The sequence below is a fragment of the Bidens hawaiensis genome, unplaced genomic scaffold (assembly GCF_021521415.1).
Source record: "Bidens hawaiensis isolate Kalapana, Puna unplaced genomic scaffold, B.hawaiensis_p1.1 tig00005272_1, whole genome shotgun sequence".
Taxonomy (NCBI): Eukaryota; Viridiplantae; Streptophyta; class Magnoliopsida; order Asterales; family Asteraceae; genus Bidens; species Bidens hawaiensis.
In genome coordinates this window covers 15001-22581 of record NW_027491336.1, presented here as the reverse complement: position 1 = coordinate 22581, position 7581 = coordinate 15001, and positions in this window count along the sequence as shown.

Here is a 7581-nt window from a genome sequence, read left to right as displayed (position 1 = left end):
TACCCCTTATCTCGAATTGATGACTTGTTTGATCAGCTCCAGGGTGCGAAGTATTTTTCAAAAATTGATCTTAGATCTGGTTATCGTCAAGTAAGAATTCAGGAAGAAGACGTACCAAAAACAGCTTTCCGAACTCGGTATGGTCACTATGAATTTTTGGTTATGCCGTTTGGGTTGACAAATGCACCTGCAGTGTTTATGGACCTCATGAACCGAGTTTGCAAACCTTACCTTGACAAGTTCATGATAGTGTTTATCGATGATATTTTGATATATTCGAGAAGTAAGGAGGAACACGAACAACATTTGCGGGAAATCTTAGAATTATTGAGGCAAGAGAAGTTATACGCAAAGTTGTCAAAATGTGAATTTTGGCTACAAGAAGTACACTTTTTGGGACACATTGTGAACCAACAAGGAATCCAAGTCGACCCCGGTAAAATTGAGGCCATTAAGAATTGGCAAGCACCTAAGTCACCAAGAGAAATTCGCCAATTCTTAGGACTAGCAGGGTATTATAGAAGATTCATTGAAAACTTTTCAAGTATTGCCCAACCTCTAACCCTCCTAACTCAAAAGGATCGAGCATATGAATGGGGAGAAGAACAAGAAATGGCCTTCCAAACGTTAAAACAGAAGTTATGTGAGGCTACAATATTAAGCCCTCCAGATGGAACAGAGGAATTGGTGGTATATTGTGACGCATCTCGTAAAGGTTTAGGATGCGTACTGATGCAAAGAAAGAAAGTAATAGCATATGCTTCCCGACAATTAAAAGTACATGAAAAGAATTATACAACCCATGATTTGGAATTGGGAGCAGTTATCTTTGCATTGAAGATTTGGAGACATTACTTGTATGGCACCAAATGTACCATCTATACTGATCACAAAAGCCTGCAACACATATTTGATCAGAAAGAGCTAAACATGAGACAAAGGAGATGGGTAGAACTGTTAAATGATTATGATTGTGAGATTAAATACCATCCGGGTAAGGCCAATGTAGTAGCTGATGCTTTAAGCCGAAAAGACAGAGTCAAACCATTAAGGGTACGAGCACTCGGAATGATTGTTCAAAGTAGCTTAACCGAACAAGTTCGTGTTGCACAAGATGAGGCTTTGAAGGCAAATCAGCTAGAAAAAGAAGAACTACATGGGAATGAAAGGAATTTTGAGAAGAAAATTGATGAAGTATATTATTACAAAAACCGGGTCTGGATTCCTACATTTCATAAACTCCGAAAGTTGATTCTTGATGAAGCACATAAGTCCAAATATTCTATTCATCCAGGTACTGATAAGATGTATAAAGATGTTAAAGAATTTTACTGGTGGCCTGGTATGAAAAAGAATATAGCCGTGTATGTAAGTAAATGTGCAACATGTGCAAGGGTGAAGGCGGAATATCAAAAACCTTCGGGAATGTTACAACAACCCGAAATACCATAATGGAAATGGGAACAAATTACCATGGACTTTGTGACGCACCTTTCTAAAACCTCACGAGGACACAATGCTATCTGGGTAATTGTTGACCGATTAACCAAATCCGCACACTTTATTCCCATCCGTAACAACTGCACCACCGAAAAACTCGCTCAAATTTACATCGATGAAATTGTATCCCGACACGAAGTACCTCTTTCGATTATTTCAGATCGAGACAGTCACTTTACTTCACATTTCTGGCAAGCAGTACAAGAAGCCTTGGGAACCCGAATCGATCTAAGTACGGCTTACCATCCCCAAACCGATGGTCAATCCGAACGAACCATCCAAACCTTAGAAGACTTACTTCGTGCTTGTGTACTGGACTTCAAAGGGAATTGGGATCAACACCTCCCGCTCATTGAATTCTCTTACAATAACAGTTATCACAGTAGTATACAAGCAGCACCTTATGAAGCTCTATACGGGCGAAAATGTAGATCACCACTATGTTGGACGGAAGTGGGTGATACCCAAATTTCAAGGTCAGATTTAATTCAGGAAACCACCGATAAGATTCACCAGATTAAACAAAAATTGAAAGCTGCTCGCGACCGACAAAAGAGTCATGCCACATAAATATTTTTTTTCTGAAGCTTTGAATGAGTCACACGTTCCGTGTGATTTAGAACTTGTCGCAATTATTCATTTCAAGACCGCACGAAGCGTTGTATAAAGAAGAAGGTAATATTGCCACAATATCCCATCAAACCATTCTCCAAATTACAAAACCCAAAACCTTAACCAAAACCCTACCACTTTATCCATCTCACCGGTAAAATACAACACTGGTCTTTTACCCGGCAGACCCTAAAGAACTGAAAATGCATTCTTTCGATTTCAATTTCCTTTGCTGCATACACTTCACAAAACTTAGGTTGCCTCCATAACTTAGAGAGAGAATCTTTCTCTTTAGCAATGAGGTGAGGAAAAAGTGGCGCCAAAACGAACAAAGGCCACCATTTTGTGGAATTTCCAAAAATGCAATGAAGAGAAGAGCAAAAAGATACGAACGATGCTTAGGTTGCGGAAACTGGTCCCACGAAGGAAGATGTAGAAAAAGTCAAACTTAGTCTCAGCATGAATATACCGATCGAACTAATGAGGGTGGGGGCTATTAGGCTCAAATCCGAACGATCCACTAGAGTTGGAAGTTATGTTCAGAACAGGATTGAGGAAGAACTGATCCACATCCTCGACAAAACTGGTCTTGACGATCTGACCTTAAAAGAGTCATTAGGTCTCTAAAGAAATGGAGAAAGAGCTAACCATCGAAGACATATCAGAATCTCCGACAATCAGAAAAAGTTGTATTACCATCCTCAACCAAGAGCCCTTATCCACCACAAAATACCAAAATCCAAACTCACACAAAACCAACCCATATTACCTTCTGATTTATGCAACCCTTCACAAAGGTGGAGATTTGAACTTGTTACAAGCTTATTTATCACAGGTTGCATTCTGACTAAGAGTGTTCACATACATACATCACAGGTATGATCATAAATAAAACCGAGTGTGAGTGAACATTGTGAGAACGTGACGTTTTGCATAAACGGAAGCTCATAAAAACAAAATTTCCTTTTAACACTAATACGAATTGGTTATTTTGTTTTCATTTTCTTGGAGCTCGCTTAAGGGATGGATATAATCCGAGTTTGCTATTTTTAGAGAGTATTTATAAAGAAATATTGCTGAGGACAAGTAATGTTCAAGTGTGGGGATGTTTGATCTACATAAAATTATACATCTTTTCGGCATCAAATAATCTCTAAAAACTGCAAATTCTATTAAATAACATAGCACAAAAAGCTACTTATCATAATAAAATGTAATTTCTGGTAAAACCAAGCCCCAAACGAAGAAACAAGCGAAAAGACGAAGAAAAACAGAAGAAAACACAAGAAAAGCAAAGAAACACGCCCCCATGCCTCAAGAAATATGCCCCCATGCTTCTGAACACCAGAAAAGACAAAAATCTACAAGAAAAGACAAAAACTGGAAACAAAAGCACGAGGCCGTGCTCCTCAACCACGGGGTCGTGGTCGTCTACCAGAAAAGACAAAATGAATTCAGCACATGTCACTAAAAAGCACGGGGGCATGCCTACGTAAGCACGGGGTCGTGCCTCTCACTCTAGATTGCCTATAAATAGTGGCCCATGTAACACACATTTGGTGTGCCTTGAAAAGAGGTCTATCCGGTTTTCTTTTATAAAAACACACACTAATACTCATATTGAAGATCTAGTGAAGAGTTTGAAGGCTTGGAGGTCATCACCGTCAACCATCATCATCATCATTAAGAAGTAAGATTCATCTACATTTGGTTAGATTGTTCTAGTTTAATCATGTGTTTGTTATCATCATCCATCTTAATGTTAATCACCATGCTCATTATGAGCTAAACTCCATTTACCATCGATAATCTATGAAGAAGCTTTGTTTTACTTGATGATTATTTAAAACATGTGGTGTAGTCTATTAAAGTACATGGTTACATTACAATTATCTTTTGATGAGAAATGTTTCACCATCTTAAAATACTAATTCAAAGTTGGTGATTGTCAATTATATTGGCAATCGTTCATGATCGATTCATGTTCTTGAAAGATAGAAATACTTTGATACATTATCGAAACATGGATCCTTATATTGTACTTAGAAATGATGAGATATAAGTTATGATGTATTTTTCTAAGTCTTGGTAATTCGAAAATGGCTTTGCTTAGGATATCATGCTAGTTAAAGAAATCACATGTTAACGGAATGTGTAATTATAACCTACATTAATCAACCAAGGGGAGGTTGTGTGACTAAACTACAACCACCCGAAGTTGTTAGAATTGGTATTTGAGAAATCGAAGTCAATCCTAATCTTTCTACTTTACGAAACTGCTTGCCAACTTAAATTGACATCATTGAGGTAGCATGACATTAGGAAAGGGTGGACTTTAAAATGTGCATGTAACGTCCTTAGTGCCAAAGATGCTCACTTAAGGCATAAGGAGCTATCTATCATATATTGCTACGGCAAGTTTATCACATGTTTGAATATTAATTATCAATGCTAAAATGGAGTGGATTCTTGATCTTAGATGGTAACCTTCACGTAATTGAACTACTCGTTTAGAATCTCTTATCTTGGTCACCTATATATTATATATAAATATTTATATTTTATAAAAATTTCAAAAAAATTAACCTCAAAATGATTAAAATCTTCGATTAAAGTAAAACAATGATTTATCATTAGAAACATTTGTGTCCACGGATCGATACTTGGTTCTTACCAATACTATTCTACATATACGATAGGCACACTAGCCTATTTTGTGTGTGTTTAGTTTTCGTAGAAATCACTTTTATAAATTTAAAACACGATCTTGTGCAAAAGCAAATCATTCCAACCTCTTATATTTTACAAGCCAATCGCACACCGCATCAATTAACTATTTACATTGACTATGCACACAGCCCCGAAAATATAACTAGGAAATGTGGCTAGAAACTCACCCGAACTCGGTTCCTCTCATAGTTAATGGTAACTCCTTTCTTTAACGGGGCACGGCTAACTGTATAACAATTAGACATACCAATTAACTATAACTATCCATAACGTATTTCTAGTTTATTATAACCCTCAACGAACGAGGGTCTAGGGGCAGCGCCCCTGGCAGCTGGGTTCTACGGGTGGCAGCCCCTAGCGGGGTCTAAGGGGTAGAGCCTATGGCTATGGTTAAGCTGCTATGTCAGCTTGGAAAAATTTTATTTTCATTAACTGTTCTTAACAAAATTTCCATTAGAATTCTTTAATAATATGTTATTGCTATCTCATTCGCTATGACATTCGCTAACTCATTCATTATGATGAATGACTTCATTCGTTATAACGAATGGTCTGATCGTTAAGAAATCTTCATTCTGGTCTAAGTGTCATTTGATATGCCATTCGCTATGACGAATGGTCCCATTCGTTATAGCGAATGGCTTTATCTGAGTATAACGAATGACTAAGGTCATACGTGCTTTCATTGAGACGAATGTAAGGCTCATTCGTTACAGGAGCACACGAAGGTACCTATAACGAATGGCTCCATTCATTGTCTCCTCATGACGAATGAACGGTTCACGAATGAACAAGGTCATTCGTGATTCCAATAGGACGAATGAGGAATTCATTCGTTATCAAGACACACGAATGTATCCCATTCGTTATGGCTGGCTAACGAATGTTCAACGATTCGCTCGGTCATGATGAATGTGTATCAGTCTTATCCAAAACTTTGATGTAACATTCGTTAATTTTTAACCCAAAAACCCGACCCGCTTTAAATTTTCAGTTTTGTTTCTATTTAAATTTATATATTTTTATAATATTATTAATTAATCTCAATTTTCGTTAACGTATTTTATGAGATCATTTCTATACAATTATACTTTTCACCACCCTTGTAGTATCACCACCCTTGTATTATTATTATTATTATTATTATTATTATTATTATTATTATTATTATTATTATTATTATTATTATTATCTTTTCATATGTTACTTAACTAATAAAAACTAAAGAATGTTTTAATACAATAAAATTTATTAAAATAGTTAAACCTTTTGAATACCCCATTAAACAATTTTTAATTTGTGTTTTAATTATATTCAATATGATTAATTTTCATAAATTCCATAAGACATAACAACTCTATATTTTCACTATAAAAAGGAGGATAAATCCTTCATTATTTTCACACCTCAATACATTATTTTCTTAAGATTGAAAGTATTAGCAAGTAAGTTTTATGATTTCATGCACTTTATAATTTTTTTTAGTCAAATGTTCATAATTTGTTCTTCATGATCATGATACTTTTATAATAAAAATATTATATTTTGGTTATAAGAAATCACCATGATCATGGATATCCAAGATAAACACTTTGATTTTCTAAATATTATGTCAAAACTAGTTATTTTGCAAGAACAAATATAAATGTTTTAATGTTATTATCCGTTGATCATCATAAACTTATAAACCTTTTTATTTTAAATAAGATGATATATACAAAATGGTTTTAATTAAAGAGTTCTTATAATAGGACTAGTATACTTGATTTCTCTAAATAATTAATTATTGTTTATTTTATTTCAACATAAACTAATATCTATAACTTCTTTAAAATAATTCATGCAAAACATTTAAGTTAAATTAATTAGTAAATTAATTAATTATGTTACTAGAATAAAAATAAAAGATTTAATCATAAATTGTTATTAACATTGTTATTTAATCTTATATTAATAAGTTATAATTATTTATCTACAAATAATTCTTCAATTAATAAATATCAAATGATTTATATAAACTTTAAATCATTTTTGTTAAACTCATTTTAAGTAAGGAAATCCCCCAAGTCCCCATTTGCCATAAGTTAATTAACTTCATAATTCTGGTAGCTAGTCCTTGATTTTGTATCTTCATTATTATTTATAGTTTCGTTAGATTAAATTGCTTCGTTTGTTAACTCGCTTTCGGTTATTATTTCAAGTTGTCTCCAATATCAAAGGTGAGTTTCTCACACACCCTTTTTACTCTTTTACTACTTTTGGGGGTAGCATATATATTATATCCAAATTACAATTTCGTTTATTCATTATTTACAAACTACAATTCGTTACATGGACTTGTGTGTTTACTTGTTACTTGCTCAAATATTACGTGCATGGATTTATTCGATAAGTATGATCATACGCCCCCCTTTGCACTCAGGACCGTGTTTCGAGTGAAAAAGGGACCCCGATCTTAGTACGTTGGTGCACAATCCCAACTGGAAAAGACCTTCATTTATTCTTTACACTCATGACATTTGATTCAAGTGTAAAGAACCATTATTTGCTTTTCACAAGTTTTCATGGAATTGTATGGTTTTTATGTAGTATTTAAACTGTGTGAACTCACCAACTATTAAGTTAGTTGACATTATTATATATATATATATATATATATATATATATATATGCTACAGGTACAATTATTAAATGATGGAACAGATGAAGACACTAGACCTAGGATATTTTAAATAAGAG